The 18,569-nt window shown below is 60.8% G+C and overlaps 2 non-coding genes across 2 annotated transcripts; both read left to right on the forward strand.

The window, feature by feature from the left end:
- Positions 1-6,363: 6,363 nt before the first annotated feature.
- Positions 6,364-6,482, forward strand: LOC131871077 (5S ribosomal RNA). The gene has a single exon (XR_009369362.1). It is a non-coding gene; the product is annotated as a 5S ribosomal RNA (ribosomal RNA).
- A 7,818-nt stretch (positions 6,483-14,300) lies between these two features.
- Positions 14,301-14,419, forward strand: LOC131871087 (5S ribosomal RNA). The gene has a single exon (XR_009369372.1). It is a non-coding gene; the product is annotated as a 5S ribosomal RNA (ribosomal RNA).
- Positions 14,420-18,569: the final 4,150 nt, after the last annotated feature.

Genomic DNA, 18,569 nt, shown 5'->3' on the forward strand with positions numbered 1-18,569 from the left:
CGATTCTCACACATCCGAAGAATGGTCATCAAATCGGACAACAGCCCAAACTTCCGACTTCCGTCCCAGAAAGCCCAAGAGCTATCTAAAACGTTCATGGCCGGAACTCGATCGCGGCTATACCAGTCCGCCAAGCAACCCAAAAGCTAGACTGGAGCTCTAGTCGAATCACCTCTGTGGCCATTGCAAGGACGTGTTGGAGCGACTACCATTGCCGAACCATTCCGCAGGTCGAGTCCATACCAAGGCCGCATAGAGATTCACGATGAGCTCCTGCATAGCAATCAGGAGACTTGCCGTGTCCATCACAATCGATAAATCCTGGTGCAAGATTTTTGCATCCGAGCGCTCCAACCAGTCGAGCACCAGCATCAATCGACATAAACGGGCACGGGGGGAGGATGCTCGAGAACACTACCTCCCCTATATAAGTTATTTGTCCGATTCTCAAGCAGCCGAAGTCTGGTCATCGAATCGGGTCAAAGACCACAACTTCCGACTTTACCCACAATGCAAGTCATCGAATCGAACATCGGCCCCCGAGTCGGACTCCATGCGTATGTCAGGTCATCGGACCCAAATTCCGCCTTCCTGCGCATGGCGGGCCATCAATATCAACTCGGTCATCGGACCCAAACTCCGCCTTTTTGCGTATGGCACGCCTTCAAATCGGTCATCGGACCCAAATTCCGCCTTCCTGTGCATGGCGGGCCATCAACATCAACTCGGTCATCGGACCCAAATTCCGCCTTTCTGCGCATGGCACGCCATCAACTCGGTCATCGGACCCAAATTCCGCCTTCCTGCGCATGGCAGGTCATCGGACACAAATTCAGACCTCGCCAATATGCCTACGTATCGAATCGGTCATCGGACCCAACTTCCGACTTCATCCATACTGTAGGGTCTTTGAGGTTGGCGCGGTGCGCTCAACCCAGGGAGTCGACCCATCGAAGCATACACCTCCCCTATATAAGCTATTTGTCCGATTCCCACACCTGTGTAGTTTGCACCTCTGACCAGGACATCGACCCCAACTTCCGAACTCGACTGCAACGACGGCACCAGCGCCTTGGTGCGCACCTTGCGACGCACAGTCCCAACATTCGCCTTCCTGCACATGGCAGGTCATCGGACCCAAATTCCGACCTCGCGAGTATGCCTACATATCGAATCGGTCATCGGACCCAACTTCCGACTTCATCCATACCGTAGGGTCTTTGAGGTTGGCGCGGTGCGCTCAACCCGGGGAGTCGACCCAACGAAGCATACACCTCCCCTATATAAGCTATTTGTCCGATTCCCACACCTGTGTAGTTTGCACCTCCGATCAAGACATCGACCCCAACTTCCGAACTCGCCTCCAACGACCGAACCAGCGCCTTGGTGCGCACCTTGCAACGCACAGTGCCAACATTCGCCTTCCTGCACGTGGCAGGTCATCGGACCCAAATTCCGACCTCGCGAGTATGCCTACATATCGAATCGGTCATCGGACCCAACTTCCGACTTCATCCATACCGTAGGGTCTTTGAGGTTGGCGCGGTGCGCTCAACCCGGGGAGTCGACCCAACGAAGCATACACCTCCCCTATATAAGCTATTTGTCCGATTCCCACACCTGTGTAGCTTGCACCTCCGATCAGGACATCGACCCCAACTTCCGAACTCGACTAAAAAGACCGCACCAGCGCCTTGGTGTGCACCTTGCAACGCACAGTGTCAACATTCGCCTTCCTGCACATGGCAGGTCATCGGACCCAAATTCCGACCTCATGAGCATACCTACTAATCGAATCGGTCATCGGACCCAACTTCCGACTTCATCCATACCGTAGGGTCTTTGAGGTTGGCGCGGTGCGCTCAACCTGGGGAGTCGACCCATCGAAGCATACACCTCCCCTATATAAGCTATTTGTCCGATTCCGACACCTGTGTAGTTTGCACCTCCGCTCAGGACATCGACCCCAACTTCCGAACTCGCCTGCAACGACCGAACCAGCGCCTTGGTGCGCACCAAAAGTGCGCACTTTTGGAGGGCACTTTTCTGCGCTCCAAAGGTGCGCACTTTTGGAGGGCACTTTTTGGAGGGCACTTTTCTGCGCTCCAAAGGTGCGCACTTTTGGAGGGCACTTTTTGGAGGGCACTTTTCTGCGCTCCAAAGGTGCGCACTTTTGGAGGGCACTTTTTGGAGGGCACTTTTCTGCGCTCCAAAGGTGCGCACTTTTGGAGGGCACTTTTTGGAGGGCACTTTTCTGCGCTCCAAAGGTGCGCACTTTTGGAGGGCACTTTTTGGAGGGCACTTTTCTGCGCTCCAAAGGTGCGCACTTTTGGAGGGCACTTTTTGGAGGGCACTTTTCTGCGCTCCAAAGGTGCGCACTTTTGGAGGGCACTTTTTGGAGGGCACTTTTCTGCGCTCCAAAGGTGCGCACTTTTGGAGGGCACTTTTTGGAGGGCACTTTTCTGCGCTCCAAAGGTGCGCACTTTTGGAGGGCACTTTTTGGAGGGCACTTTTCTGCGCTCCAAAGGTGCGCACTTTTGGAGGGCACTTTTTGGAGGGCACTTTTCTGCGCTCCAAAGGTGCGCACTTTTGGAGGGCACTTTTGTGCACTCCAAAGGTGCGCACTTTTGGAGGGCACTTTTCCTGTGCTCCAAAGGTGCACACCTAGGTGAGCACCTTCGACCACACCTTGTAGCACACCAAACTCTGACTTTCGACTTCATCCGCAATGCAGGGTCTTTGAGGTTGGCGCAATGCGCACAACCAGGGGAGTCGACCCATCAAACCCAACACCTCCCCTATATAAGCTATTTGTCTGATTCTCATACATGCGTAGCCTGCAGGAGCAATTAGGACATCGACCCCAACTTTCGGCTTCTAAACGAAAACAAGGTCTTTGAGGTTGGTGTAATGCGAACAACTAGGGGAGTCAACCCATCAAACCCAACACCTCCCCTATATAAGCTATTTGTCTGATTCTCATACATGTGTAGTCTACAGGAGCAATTAGGACATCGACCCCAACTTTTGACTTCTTAACGAAAACAAGGTCTTTGAGGTTGACGTAATGCGCACAACCAGGGGAGTCGACCCATCAAACCCAACACCTCCCCTATATAAGCTATTTGTCCGATTCTCATACATGTGTAGCCTGCAGGAGCCATTAGGACATTGACCCCAACTTTTGACTTCTTAACGAAAACAAGGTCTTTGAGGTTGGCGTAATGCGCACAACCAAGGGAGTTGACCCATCAAACCCAACACCTCCCCTATATAAGCTATTTGTCTGATTCTCATACATGTGTAGCCTGCAACAACGATTAGGACATCCACCCCAACTTCTGAATTCGTCTGCGTTGACCGCACCAAAGGTGCACGCCTTGGTGCTCACCAAAATCCGACTTCCGACTTCTTCTGCTATGCGGGGTCTTTGAGGTTGGCGCAGTGCGCACAACCAGGGGAGTCAACCCACCGAATGCAACACCTCCCCTATATAAGCTATTTGTCTGATTCTCATACATGCGTAGACTGCAGCAATGATTAGGACATCCACCCCAACTTTTGACTTCTTAAACAAGACAGGGTCTTTGAAGTTGGTGCAGTGCACACAACCAGGGGAGTCGACCCATCAAACGCAACACCTCCCCTATATAAAGCTATTTGTCCGATTCTCATACGTGTAGTCTGCAGCAGCGATTAGGACATCGACCCCAACTTCCGAATTCGTTTGCATTGACCGCACCAAAGGTGCACGCCTTGGTGTGCACCCTGGAGTGCACTTTGGTGCTCACCTCGGTGCACACTTTGGTGTGCACCTCGGTGTGCACCAAAGGTGCGCACCTTGGAGCGCACCAAAGGTGTACACTTTGGAGCGCACCACATAGGGTCTTTGAGAGGTTGGCGCAGTGCGCACACCAAGGTGGGTGTTGAGGTGCGTGCCGAGGTGGGTGGGTGCTAGGGTGCGCTCCATGGTGGGTGCCAGGGTGGGTGCGTGCTAGGGTGGATTCCAAAGAGGGTCATAGGGTGGGTGCCAAGGTGGGTTGGTGATATAGTGGGTTCAAAGGTGGGTACTAGGGTGGGTTCCAAGGTGGGTCACAAGTTGGGTGCCAGGATGCGTGGGTGTTAGGTTGGGTGCCAAGGTGGGCTCCTGCGTGGGTGGGTGCTAGGGTGGGTTTCAAGGTGGACGCGAGGGCGGGTGCCAAGGTGGGTAACAAGTTGGGTGTTAGGATGGGTGAGTGCTAGAGTGGGTGCCAAGGTGGGTGGGTGCTAAGGTGGATGCCAAGGTGGTTCACAGGGTGGGTGGGTTCTAGGGTGAGTTCCAAGGTGGGTCACAGGTTCAGTGCTAGGGTGGGTGTCAAGGCGGGTGTCGAGGTGCCTGGGTGCTAGGGTGTGGATGCCAATGTGGGTCATAGGGTGGGTACTAGGGTGGGCTGCAATGTGGGTGCCAAGGTGGGTAACATGCTCGGTGGGTTCTAAATTGGGTGCCAGGGTGGGTGTGCACCCACCTTGCCCGAGGTGGGTGCCAAGGTGCCAGTGTGGGTGGGTGCTAAGGTGGATGCCAAGGTGGGTGAGAAGGTGGGTGATAGGTTGAGTGGTAGGATGGGTGGGTGCCAAGATGGGTCACAGGGTGGGTGCAAGGGTGGGTAGGTGCTAGGGTTGGTGTCAGGGTGGGTGGGTGCTAGGTTGGGTTCCAAGGTGGGTGCGAGGGTGAGTGTCAAGGTGGGTCACAGGTTAGGTGCTAGGATGGGTGAGTGCTAGGGTGCAAAGGTGCCAGGGTGGGTGCTAGGATGGGTCGATGCTAGGGTGAGTGGCAAGGTGGGTCCACAAGTGTCAAGGTGGGTGCCGAGGTGGGTGCCAAGTCGGCGACTGCTATGGTGGATGCCAAGGTGGGTCACGGGGTGGGTGCCAAGTTGCTAGGTTGGGTTCCAAGGTGGGTGCCAACGTGGGTGCTAGGGTGCGTGGGTTAAAGGGTGTGTCACAACGTGGGTGCCAGGATGGGTGCGCACCCACACTGGCCAAGACGGGTGCGGGTGCAAGGTTGGGTTCCAAGCCCGGTCACAGGCTGGGTGCTAGGATGGGTGGGTGCCAAGGTGGGCACCAGGGTGGGTGCACCCACCCTGGCCAAGGTGGGTCACGGGGTGGGTCCTAGGGTGGGTAACGGGGTGGGTACTAAGGTGCGTGCCAAGGTGGGTCATAGGGTGGGTGCCAAGGTGGGCACCAGGGTGGGTGTGCACCAACCCTAGCCAGGGTAGGTCACGGGGTGGTTGTCGGGGTGGGCGTCAAGGAGCCAAGGTGGGTGGCAAGTAGCCAAGTTGCGTGCCAAGGTGGGTGTCGGGGTGGGTGCCAAGGATCCAAGGTGGGTGCCAAGGAACCAAGGTGGGTGTCTGGGTGGGTGCCGAGGTGGGAGCCAGGGTGGGTCCCAAGGTGAGTGCAAAGGTGGGTGCCAGGGTCAAGGTGAGTGCCAATGTGGGTTCCAAGGTGCCAGGGTCAGGGTGAGTGCCAATGTGGGTTCAAAGGTGCTAAGTTGGGTGCGAGGTTGGGTGCGAGGGTGGGTGGGTGCCAAGGTGTGCTAGGTGGAAGCCCGGGTGGGTCGGCATCCCATGGGTGTCGAGTTGGGTGCCTGATGGGTGCTTCTTGTCAAGTTTTAGTCGTCGGGACTCATTTCGAGCCTTAGAGGTCGTTTCTTGTCCGGTTGCCCTGTCTTCGACCTGGGAACCCAATTTTGGTCCTCGGGTCCCATTTTTTTTTGTCTCGCATCCCACTTTTGGCCTGTGGCCTTTTCGGGGTCGATTCTCGTTTTGGGCATCAGAGCATGTTTCTTCTCCTAAAACCCAATATTTGTTTATTAAGTCTCGGAACACATTTTTGTTCTCGTGGACCCATCATGGGTCTTGGAACGCATTTGTGGTCCTTGGGTCCCATTTTGCATCCCGAAACTTGTGTTTTGGTGCTTGATCCCTATTTTGGGTGCCCACCTTGCACCAAGTGCGCACCCGGGGCAAACCGAGCGCCTTGGTGCACCGGGGCAAGATCGAGCGTGCACCCGAGGCGCCCCGAACATGCACCAAGGTGCACTCGGCCCACATGTGAGCGCAGGTCGTTGCGCCCGAGGTGGTGTGTGGGCACCGCGTTGCAGACGGGACACTGCACGCACACGACGCCCCCTCCAGGTGCACGCACGTAGGCCGGGCCGGGTGCACACCCGACGCCCTAGCAAGGTGCGCGCACCCGGGCAGGGCTCACACTTGGCGAACGGGGCGCACTTCGCGAGGGAGGGTGTGCACCTCGACGGGGGTGGGTGGCCGGGGTGGATTCGCACGTGGGTCGCGGTTTGCTAAGTACACACTGCGACAAGCTCATAACGGGTGCGATCATACCAGCATTAGTGCACCGGATCCCATCAGAACTCCGCAGTTAAGCGCGCTTGGGCCGGAGTAGTACTGGGATGGGTGACCTCCCGGGAAGTCCCGGTGTTGCACCCTTTTTTAGTTTTTCGCCGGGCGTCGCAATGCTATTTGAATAAACCTTTTGCCCGTTTGCGTTCTCGTCGGGGCCGGGCCGGGCCGGGGTGCGCTGCCCGCACTACCGCGCGCGCGGGGGGCGACACCGAGCGCGCACCCGAGGCGCCCCGAGCACACAGGCCACGGTGCAACCCGGGCGTTGTGCGCGCACCCCGGTGCGCCCGAGGTGCTGCGCGCGCACCCAGGTGAAATCGGTGTGCACCTCGGCCAGTGCGCGCTCGGTCGAGTCGCGCACGTTGGCCAAGGTGCACGGTGATGTTTCTTACTCTAAGGTTCCGCACCAGACGCCCGGGACAGGTGAGCGAAGCTGGGCGGGGCCGGGTGCGCGGCCGGGGCAGGTGCACGCAGCTGGAGAGAGCTTTGGAGCACACTTCGGAGCGCACCAATGATGCGCTCCATTCAAAAGTTTCCTGAAAAGGCAAAAAAAGTTGAGATTATAGAATTTCCCACTTGAGAGATTGTAAAAAAAAAAAATTTAAAATGAAGGAAACGCGGGTGCCAAGGTGTGCGCAGCCCAGCCAAGGTGTGCGCACCAAGGCGCCCACCCTGGCGAAGGTGCACGCAAGGTGCGCACCCGAGGCAAACCGGACAATTAACCCAACTTTCGACTTCGCGCGCACCTTGGAGCGCACTTCGGAGCGCTCCTTGGTGCGCACCAATCTTGGGCACCTCGGAGTGCACCATGGCGCCCACCAAGGTGCGCACCCGGGGCAAACCGAGCTCCGACTTCGTGCGCACCTTGGAGCGCACGAAAGGTGCGCACCATGGCGCCCACCAAGGTGCGCAGCCCAGCCAAGGCGTGCGCATCAAGGTGCGCACCCTGGCGAAGGTGCGCACCCGGGGCAAACCGAGCTCCGACTTCGTGCGCACCTTGGAGCGCACAAAAGGTGCGCAACCCAGCCAAGGTGTGCGCACCCCGGTCAAACCGAGCTCCGAATCGTGCGCACCAGAGGTGCACGCCATCGTGCGCACCTTGGAGCACACTTCGGAGCCCTCCTTGGTGCGCGCCGATGTTGCACACCTCGGAGCGCACCCGGGGAAAACAATGCAATTAACCCGACTTTCGACTTCGTGGGCACCTCGGAGCGCTCTCGGGTTCGCACCTCGGAGCACACCGAGGTGCGCACCTTTGATGCGCTGCCTTCACCAATTTCCAGAAAAGGCAAGAAAACATTGAGAAGGTGTGCGCACCGAGGTGCCCACCCTGGCGAAGGTGCACGCGAGGTGCGCACCCGGGGCAAACCGGGCTCCGACTTCGTGCACGCCGCACCTTGGAGCACACTTCGGAGCGCTCCTTGGTGCGCACCAGGGCGCGCAACCCAGCCGAGGTGCCCACCCCGGCGAAGGTGCACGCGAGGTGCGCACCCGGGGCAAACCGGGCTCCGACTTCGTGCACGCCATGGTGCCCACCGCGGCGAAGGTGCACGCGAGGTGCGCACCCGGGGCAAACCGGGCTCCGACTTCGTGCACGCCGCACCTTGGAGCACACTTCGGAGCGCTCCTTGGTGCGCACCATGGTGCCCACCAGGGCGCGCAACCCCGCCGAAGGTGCACGCGAGGTGCGCACCCGGGGCAAACCGGGCTCCGACTTCGTGCACGCCGCACCTTGGAGCACACTTCGGAGCGCTCCTTGGTGCGCACCATGGTGCCCACCAGGGCGCGCAACCCCGCCGAAGGTGCACGCGAGGTGCGCACCCGGGGCAAACCGGGCTCCGACTTCGTGCACGCCATGGTGCGCACCGCGGCGAAGGTGCGCACCCGGGGCAAACCGGGCTCCGACTTCGTGCACGCCGCACCTTGGAGCACACTTCGGAGCGCTCCTTGGTGCGCACCAGGGCGCGCAACCCAGCCGAGGTGCCCACCCCGGCGAAGGTGCACGCGAGGTGCGTACCCGGGGCAAACCGGGCTCCGACTTCGTGCACGCCGCACCTTGGAGCACACTTCGGAGCGCTCCTTGGTGCGCACCATGGTGCCCACCAGGCCGCGCAACCCAGCCAAGGTGTGCGCACCAAGGTGCACGCGAGGTGCGCACCCGGGGCAAACCGGGGTCCGACTTCGTGCACGCCGCACCTTGGAGCACACATCGGGGCGCTCCCGGGTTCGCACCGGCGTTGCGCACCGTGGTGGGCACCTCGGAGCACACCAAGGTGGGCAGCGAGGTGCGCACCTTTGATGCGATGCCTTCACTAATTTCCATAAAAGGCAAAAAAAAAACGAGATTTTAAAATTTCCGTTTTGAAAGATAGTGAGAAAAAGGGAATGCTGGTGCCATCTTGAGCCCGCCCTGGTGCGCAGCCCAGCCAAGGTGTGCGCACCAAGGTGCCCACCCTGGCGAAGGTGCGCGCCCGGGCAATTAATCCAACTTCCAACTTCGCGCGCGCCAGGGTGGGAGCGCACCCAACAACCGGGCCTGGGAAGAGCCAATGCGAGAAACCCCACCAAACGCTCTGACAAAAAAAGAGGGGGCGCTCCAGTAACCCCGCTTCGGAGCGCACCCTGGGCAAACCCAGCCAAGGTGCCCACCCCGGCCAAGGTGCAGGCGAGGTGCGCACCCGGGGCAAACCGGGCTCCGACAACGTGCACGCCGCACCTTGGAGCACACTTCGTAGCGCTCCCGGGTGCGCACCTCAGAGCACACCAAGGTGGGCAGCGAGGTGCGCACCTTTGATGCGCTGCCTTCACTAATTTCCAGAAAAGGCAAAAAAAAAAGGAGATTTTAAAATTTCCGTTTTGAAAGATAGTGAAAAAAACGGAACGCGCGTGCCATCTTGAGCCCGCCCTGGTGCGCAGCCCAGGTAAGGTGCCCACCCTGGCAAAGGTGCGCACCCGGGCAATTAACCCTACTTCCGACTTCGTGCGCGCCAGGGTGGCAACCGGGCCTCGGAAGAGCCAATGCGAGAAACCCCACCAAACGCTCCGACAAAAAAAGAGGCGGCGCTCCAATAACCCCGCTTCGGAGCGCAGCCGGGGCAAACCCAGCCAAGGTGCCCACCCCGACGAAGGTGCACGCGAGGTGCGCACCCGGGGCAAACCGGGCTCCGACAACGTGCACGCAGCACCTTGGAGCACACTTCGAAGCACTCCCGGGTGCCCACCGGCGTTGCGCACCGTGGTGGGCAGCGAGGTGCGCACCTTTGATGCGCTGCCTTCACTAATTTCCAGAAAAAGGCAAAAAAAAATGAGATTTTAAAATTTCCGTTTTGAAAGATAGTGAAAAAAAAGGAACGCGGGTGCCATCTTGAGCCCGCCCTGGTGCGCAGCCCAGGCAAGGCATGCGCACCAAGGTGCCCACCCGAGGTGCACACCCGGGGCAAACCGGGCTCCGACTTCGTGCAGGCCGCACCTTGGAGCACACTTCGGAGCGCTCCTTGGTGCGCACCATGGTGCCCACCAGGGCGCGCAACCCAGCCAAGGTCTGCACACCAAGGTGCCCACCCCGGCGAAGGTGCACGCGAGGTGCGCACCCGGGGCAAACCGGGCTCCGACTTCGTGCACGCCATGGTGCCCACCGCGGCGAAGGTGCACGCGAGGTGCGCACCCGGGGCAAACCGGGCTCCGACTTCGTGCACGCCGCACCTTGGAGCACACTTCAGAGCGCTCCTTGGTGCGCACCATGGTGCCCACCAGGGCGCGCAACCCAGCCAAGGTGTGCGCACCAAGGTGCACGCGAGGTGCGCACCCGGGGCAAACCGGGGTCCGACTTCGTGCACGCCGCACCTTGGAGCACACATCGGAGCGCTCCCAGGTTCGCACCAGCGTTGCGCACCTTTGATGCGCTGCCTTCACTAATTTCAAGAAAAGGCAAAAAAAAACGAGATTTTAAAATTTCCGTTCTGAAAGATAGTGAAAAAAACGGAACGCGGGTGCCATCTTGAGCCCTTCCTGGTGCGCAGCCCAGGCAAGTTGTGCGCACCAAGGTGCCCACCCTGGCGGAGGTGCGCGCCCGGGGCAATCCGGGCTCCGACTTCGTGCACTGCATGGTGCCCACCAAGGCGCGCAACCCAGCCAAGGTGCCCACCGCAGCGAAGGTGCACGCGAGGTGCGCACCCGAGGTGCACACCCGGGGCAAACCGGGCTCCGACTTCGTGCACGCCGCACCTTGGAGCACACTTCAGAGCGCTCCTTGGTGCGCACCAGGGCGCGCAACCCAGCCGAGGTGCCCACCCCGGCGAAGGTGCACGCGAGGTGCGCACCCGGGGCAAACCGGGCTCCGACTTCGTGCACGCCATGGTGCCCACCGCGGCGAAGGTGCGCACCCGGGGCAAACCGGGCTCCGACTTCGTGCACGCCGCACCTTGGAGCACACTTCGGAGCGCTCCTTGGTGCGCACCATGGTGCCCACCAGGCCGCGCAACCCAGCCAAGGTGTGCGCACCAAGGTGCACGCGAGGTGCGCACCCGGGGCAAACCGGGGTCCGACTTCGTGCACGCCGCACCTTGGAGCACACATCGGGGCGCTCCCGGGTTCGCACCGGCGTTGCGCACCGTGGTGGGCACCTCGGAGCACACCAAGGTGGGCAGCGAGGTGCGCACCTTTGATGCGATGCCTTCACTAATTTCCATAAAAGGCAAAAAAAAAACGAGATTTTAAAATTTCCGTTTTGAAAGATAGTGAGAAAAAGGGAATGCTGGTGCCATCTTGAGCCCGCCCTGGTGCGCAGCCCAGCCAAGGTTTGCGCACCAAGGTGCCCACCCTGGCGAAGGTGCGCGCCCGGGCAATTAACCCAACTTCCAACTTCGCGCGCGCCAGGGTGGGAGCGCACCCAACAACCGGGCCTGGGAAGAGCCAATGCGAGAAACCCCACCAAACTCTCTGACAAAAAAAGAGGGGGCGCTCCAGTAACCCCGCTTCGGAGCGCACCCTGGGCAAACCCAGCCAAGGTGCCCACCCCGGCCAAGGTGCAGGCGAGGTGCGCACCCGGGGCAAACCGGGCTCCGACAACGTGCACGCCGCACCTTGGAGCACACTTCGTAGCGCTCCCGGGTGCGCACCTCAGAGCACACCAAGGTGGGCAGCGAGGTGCGCACCTTTGATGCGCTGCCTTCACTAATTTCCAGAAAAGGCAAAAAAAAAAGGAGATTTTAAAATTTCCGTTTTGAAAGATAGTGAAAAAAACGGAACGCGCGTGCCATCTTGAGCCCGCCCTGGTGCGCAGCCCAGGTAAGGTGCCACCCTGGCAAAGGTGCGCACCCGGGCAATTAACCCTACTTCCGACTTCGTGCGCGCCAGGGTGGCAACCGGGCCTCGGAAGAGCCAATGCGAGAAACCCCACCAAACGCTCCGACAAAAAAAGAGGCGGCGCTCCAATAACCCCGCTTCGGAGCGCAGCCGGGGCAAACCAAGCCAAGGTGCCCACCCCGACGAAGGTGCACGCGAGGTGCGCACCCGGGGCAAACCGGGCTCCGACAACGTGCACGCAGCACCTTGGAGCACACTTCGAAGCACTCCCGGGTGCCCACCGGCGTTGCGCACCGTGGTGGGCAGCGAGGTGCGCACCTTTGATGCGCTGCCTTCACTAATTTCCAGAAAAAGGCAAAAAAAAATGAGATTTTAAAATTTCCGTTTTGAAAGATAGTGAAAAAAAAGGAACGCGGGTGCCATCTTGAGCCCGCCCTGGTGCGCAGCCCAGGCAAGGCATGCGCACCAAGGTGCCCACCCGAGGTGCACACCCGGGGCAAACCGGGCTCCGACTTCGTGCAGGCCGCACCTTGGAGCACACTTCGGAGCGCTCCTTGGTGCGCACCATGGTGCCCACCAGGGCGCACCCGAGGCAAACCGGGCTCCGACTTCGTGCACGCCGCACCTTGGAGCACACATCGGAGCGCTCCCAGGTTCGCACCAGCGTTGCGCACCTTTGATGCGCTGCCTTCACTAATTTCCAGAAAAGGCAAAAAAAAACGATATTTTAAAATTTCCGTTCTGAAAGATAGTGAAAAAAACGGAACGCGGGTGCCATCTTGAGCCCTTCCTGATGCGCAGCCCAGGCAAGTTGTGCGCACCAAGGTGCCCACCCTGGCGGAGGTGCGCGCCCGGGGCAAACCGGGCTCCGACTTCGTGCACTGCATGGTGCCCACCAAGGCGCGCAACCCAGCCAAGGTGCCCACCGCAGCGAAGGTGCACGCGAGGTGCGCACCCGAGGTGCACACCCGGGGCAAACCGGGCTCCGACTTCGTGCACGCCGCACCTTGGAGCACACTTCAGAGCGCTCCTTGGTACGCACCAGGGCGCGCAACCCAGCCAAGGTGCTCACCCCGGCGAAGGTGCACGCGAGGTGCGCACCCGGGGCAAACCGGGCTCGGACTTCGTGCACGCCGCACCTTGGAGCACACATCGGAGCGCTCCCGGGTTCGCACCAGCATTGCGCACCTTTGATGCGCTGCCTTCACTAATTTCCAGAAAAGGCAAAAAAAAGAAAAAAATGAGATTTTAAAATTTCCGTTTTGAAAGATAGTGAAAAAAACGGAACGCGGGTGCCATCTTGAGCCCGCCCTGGTGTGCAGCCCAGGCAAGTTGTGCGCACCAAGGCACCCACCCTGGCCAAGGTGGGTCACGGGGTGGGTCCTAGGGTGGGTAACGGGGTGGGTACTAAGGTGCGTGCCAAGGTGGGTCATAGGGTGGGTGCCAAGGTGGGCACCAGGGTGGGTGTGCACCAACCCTAGCCAGGGTAGGTCACGGGGTGGTTGTCGGGGTGGGCGTCAAGGAGCCAAGGTGGGTGGCAAGTAGCCAAGTTGCGTGCCAAGGTGGGTGTCGGGGTGGGTGCCAAGGATCCAAGGTGGGTGCCAAGGAACCAAGGTGGGTGTCTGGGTGGGTGCCGAGGTGGGAGCCAGGGTGGGTCCCAAGGTGAGTGCAAAGGTGGGTGCCAGGGTCAAGGTGAGTGCCAATGTGGGTTCCAAGGTGCCAGGGTCAGGGTGAGTGCCAATGTGGGTTCAAAGGTGCTAAGTTGGGTGCGAGGTTGGGTGCGAGGGTGGGTGGGTGCCAAGGTGTGCTAGGTGGAAGCCCGGGTGGGTCGGCATCCCATGGGTGTCGAGTTGGGTGCCTGATGGGTGCTTCTTGTCAAGTTTTAGTCGTCGGGACTCATTTCGAGCCTTAGAGGTCGTTTCTTGTCCGGTTGCCCTGTCTTCGACCTGGGAACCCAATTTTGGTCCTCGGGTCCCATTTTTTTTTGTCTCGCATCCCACTTTTGGCCTGTGGCCTTTTCGGGGTCGATTCTCGTTTTGGGCATCAGAGCATGTTTCTTCTCCTAAAACCCAATATTTGTTTATTAAGTCTCGGAACACATTTTTGTTCTCGTGGACCCATCATGGGTCTTGGAACGCATTTGTGGTCCTTGGGTCCCATTTTGCATCCCGAAACTTGTGTTTTGGTGCTTGATCCCTATTTTGGGTGCCCACCTTGCACCAAGTGCGCACCCGGGGCAAACCGAGCGCCTTGGTGCACCGGGGCAAGATCGAGCGTGCACCCGAGGCGCCCCGAACATGCACCAAGGTGCACTCGGCCCACATGTGAGCGCAGGTCGTTGCGCCCGAGGTGGTGTGTGGGCACCGCGTTGCAGACGGGACACTGCACGCACACGACGCCCCCTACAGGTGCACGCACGTAGGCCGGGCCGGGTGCACACCCGACGCCCTAGCAAGGTGCGCGCACCCGGGCAGGGCTCACACTTGGCGAACGGGGCGCACTTCGCGAGGGAGGGTGTGCACCTCGACGGGGGTGGGTGGCCGGGGTGGATTCGCACGTGGGTCGCGGTTTGCTAAGTACACACTGCGACAAGCTCATAACGGGTGCGATCATACCAGCGTTAGTGCACCGGATCCCATCAGAACTCCGCAGTTAAGCGCGCTTGGGCCGGAGTAGTACTGGGATGGGTGACCTCCCGGGAAGTCCCGGTGTTGCACCCTTTTTTAGTTTTTCGCCGGGCATCGCAATGCTATTTGAATAAACCTTTTGCCCGTTTGCGTTCTCGTCGGGGCCGGGCCGGGCCGGGGTGCGCTGCCCGCACTACCGCGCGCGCGGGGGCGACACCGAGCGCGCACCCGAGGCGCCCCGAGCACACAGGCCACGGTGCAACCCGGGCGTTGTGCGCGCACCCCGGTGCGCCCGAGGTGCTGCGCGCGCACCCAGGTGAAATCGGTGTGCACCTCGGCCAGTGCGCGCTCGGTCGAGTCGCGCACGTTGGCCAAGGTGCACGGTGATGTTTCTTACTCTAAGGTTCCGCACCAGACGCCCGGGACAGGTGAGCGAAGCTGGGCGGGGCCGGGTGCGCGGCCGGGGCAGGTGCACGCAGCTGGAGAGAGCTTTGGAGCACACTTCGGAGCGCACCAATGATGCGCTCCATTCAAAAGTTTCCTGAAAAGGCAAAAAAAGTTGAGATTATAGAATTTCCCACTTGAGAGATTGTAAAAAAAAAAAATTTAAAATGAAGGAAACGCGGGTGCCAAGGTGTGCGCAGCCCAGCCAAGGTGTGCGCACCAAGGCGCCCACCCTGGCGAAGGTGCACGCAAGGTGCGCACCCGAGGCAAACCGGACAATTAACCCAACTTTCGACTTCGCGCGCACCTTGGAGCGCACTTCGGAGCGCTCCTTGGTGCGCACCAATCTTGGGCACCTCGGAGTGCACCATGGCGCCCACCAAGGTGCGCACCCGGGGCAAACCGAGCTCCGACTTCGTGCGCACCTTGGAGCGCACGAAAGGTGCGCACCATGGCGCCCACCAAGGTGCGCAGCCCAGCCAAGGCGTGCGCATCAAGGTGCGCACCCTGGCGAAGGTGCGCACCCGGGGCAAACCGAGCTCCGACTTCGTGCGCACCTTGGAGCGCACAAAAGGTGCGCAACCCAGCCAAGGTGTGCGCACCCCGGTCAAACCGAGCTCCGAATCGTGCGCACCAGAGGTGCACGCCATCGTGCGCACCTTGGAGCACACTTCGGAGCCCTCCTTGGTGCGCGCCGATGTTGCGCACCTCGGAGCGCACCCGGGGAAAACAATGCAATTAACCCGACTTTCGACTTCGTGGGCACCTCGGAGCGCTCTCGGGTTCGCACCTCGGAGCACACCGAGGTGCGCACCTTTGATGCGCTGCCTTCACCAATTTCCAGAAAAGGCAAGAAAACATTGAGAAGGTGTGCGCACCGAGGTGCCCACCCTGGCGAAGGTGCACGCGAGGTGCGCACCCGGGGCAAACCGGGCTCCGACTTCGTGCACGCCGCACCTTGGAGCACACTTCGGAGCGCTCCTTGGTGCGCACCAGGGCGCGCAACCCAGCCGAGGTGCCCACCCCGGCGAAGGTGCACGCGAGGTGCGCACCCGGGGCAAACCGGGCTCCGACTTCGTGCACGCCATGGTGCCCACCGCGGCGAAGGTGCACGCGAGGTGCGCACCCGGGGCAAACCGGGCTCCGACTTCGTGCACGCCGCACCTTGGAGCACACTTCGGAGCGCTCCTTGGTGCGCACCATGGTGCCCACCAGGGCGCGCAACCCCGCCGAAGGTGCACGCGAGGTGCGCACCCGGGGCAAACCGGGCTCCGACTTCGTGCACGCCGCACCTTGGAGCACACTTCGGAGCGCTCCTTGGTGCGCACCATGGTGCCCACCAGGGCGCGCAACCCCGCCGAAGGTGCACGCGAGGTGCGCACCCGGGGCAAACCGGGCTCCGACTTCGTGCACGCCGCACCTTGGAGCACACTTCGGAGCGCTCCTTGGTGCGCACCAGGGCGCGCAACCCAGCCGAGGTGCCCACCCCGGCGAAGGTGCGTACCCGGGGCAAACCGGGCTCCGACTTCGTGCACGCCGCACCTTGGAGCACACTTCGGAGCGCTCCTTGGTGCGCACCATGGTGCCCACCAGGCCGCGCAACCCAGCCAAGGTGTGCGCACCAAGGTGCACGCGAGGTGCGCACCCGGGGCAAACCGGGGTCCGACTTCGTGCACGCCGCACCTTGGAGCACACATCGGGGCGCTCCCGGGTTCGCACCGGCGTTGCGCACCGTGGTGGGCACCTCGGAGCACACCAAGGTGGGCAGCGAGGTGCGCACCTTTGATGCGATGCCTTCACTAATTTCCATAAAAGGCAAAAAAAAAACGAGATTTTAAAATTTCCGTTTTGAAAGATAGTGAGAAAAAGGGAATGCTGGTGCCATCTTGAGCCCGCCCTGGTGCGCAGCCCAGCCAAGGTGTGCGCACCAAGGTGCCCACCCTGGCGAAGGTGCGCGCCCGGGCAATTAACCCAACTTCCAACTTCGCGCGCGCCAGGGTGGGAGCGCACCCAACAACCGGGCCTGGGAAGAGCCAATGCGAGAAACCCCACCAAACGCTCTGACAAAAAAAGAGGGGGCGCTCCAGTAACCCCGCTTCGGAGCGCACCCTGGGCAAACCCAGCCAAGGTGCCCACCCCGGCCAAGGTGCAGGCGAGGTGCGCACCCGGGGCAAACCGGGCTCCGACAACGTGCACGCCGCACCTTGGAGCACACTTCGTAGCGCTCCCGGGTGCGCACCTCAGAGCACACCAAGGTGGGCAGCGAGGTGCGCACCTTTGATGCGCTGCCTTCACTAATTTCCAGAAAAGGCAAAAAAAAAAGGAGATTTTAAAATTTCCGTTTTGAAAGATAGTGAAAAAAACGGAACGCGCGTGCCATCTTGAGCCCGCCCTGGTGCGCAGCCCAGGTAAGGTGCCCACCCTGGCAAAGGTGCGCACCCGGGCAATTAACCCTACTTCCGACTTCGTGCGCGCCAGGGTGGCAACCGGGCCTCGGAAGAGCCAATGCGAGAAACCCCACCAAACGCTCCGACAAAAAAAGAGGCGGCGCTCCAATAACCCCGCTTCGGAGCGCAGCCGGGGCAAACCCAGCCAAGGTGCCCACCCCGACGAAGGTGCACGCGAGGTGCGCACCCGGGGCAAACCGGGCTCCGACAACGTGCACGCAGCACCTTGGAGCACACTTCGAAGCACTCCCGGGTGCCCACCGGCGTTGCGCACCGTGGTGGGCAGCGAGGTGCGCACCTTTGATGCGCTGCCTTCACTAATTTCCAGAAAAAGGCAAAAAAAAATGAGATTTTAAAATTTCCGTTTTGAAAGATAGTGAAAAAAAAGGAACGCGGGTGCCATCTTGAGCCCGCCCTGGTGCGCAGCCCAGGCAAGGCATGCGCACCAAGGTGCCCACCCGAGGTGCACACCCGGGGCAAACCGGGCTCCGACTTCGTGCAGGCCGCACCTTGGAGCACACTTCGGAGCGCTCCTTGGTGCGCACCATGGTGCCCACCAGGGCGCGCAACCCAGCCAAGGTCTGCACACCAAGGTGCCCACCCCGGCGAAGGTGCACGCGAGGTGCGCACCCGGGGCAAACCGGGCTCCGACTTCGTGCACGCCATGGTGCCCACCGCGGCGAAGGTGCACGCGAGGTGCGCACCCGGGGCAAACCGGGCTCCGACTTCGTGCACGCCGCACCTTGGAGCACACTTCGGAGCGCTCCTTGGTGCGCACCATGGTGCCCACCAGGGCGCGCAACCCAGCCAAGGTGTGCGCACCAAGGTGCACGCGAGGTGCGCACCCGGGGCAAACCGGGGTCCGACTTCGTGCACGCCGCACCTTGGAGCACACATCGGAGCGCTCCCAGGTTCGCACCAGCGTTGCGCACCTTTGATGCGCTGCCTTCACTAATTTCCAGAAAAGGCAAAAAAAAACGAGATTTTAAAATTTCCGTTCTGAAAGATAGTGAAAAAAACGGAACGCGGGTGCCATCTTGAGCCCTTCCTGGTGCGCAGCCCAGGCAAGTTGTGCGCACCAAGGTGCCCACCAAGGCGCGCAACCCAGCCAAGGTGCCCACCGCAGCGAAGGTGCACGCGAGGTGCGCACCCGAGGTGCACACCCGGGGCAAACCGGGCTCCGACTTCGTGCACGCCGCACCTTGGAGCACACTTCAGAGCGCTCCTTGGTGCGCACCAGGGCGCGCAACCCAACCAAGGTCTGCACACCAAGGTGCTCACCCCGGCGAAGGTGCACGCGAGGTGCGCACCCGGGGCAAACCGGGCTCGGACTTCGTGCACGCCGCACCTTG

The sequence above is a fragment of the Cryptomeria japonica genome, unplaced genomic scaffold, assembly GCF_030272615.1.
Source record: "Cryptomeria japonica unplaced genomic scaffold, Sugi_1.0 HiC_scaffold_369, whole genome shotgun sequence".
Lineage (NCBI taxonomy): Eukaryota > Viridiplantae > Streptophyta > Pinopsida > Cupressales > Cupressaceae > Cryptomeria > Cryptomeria japonica.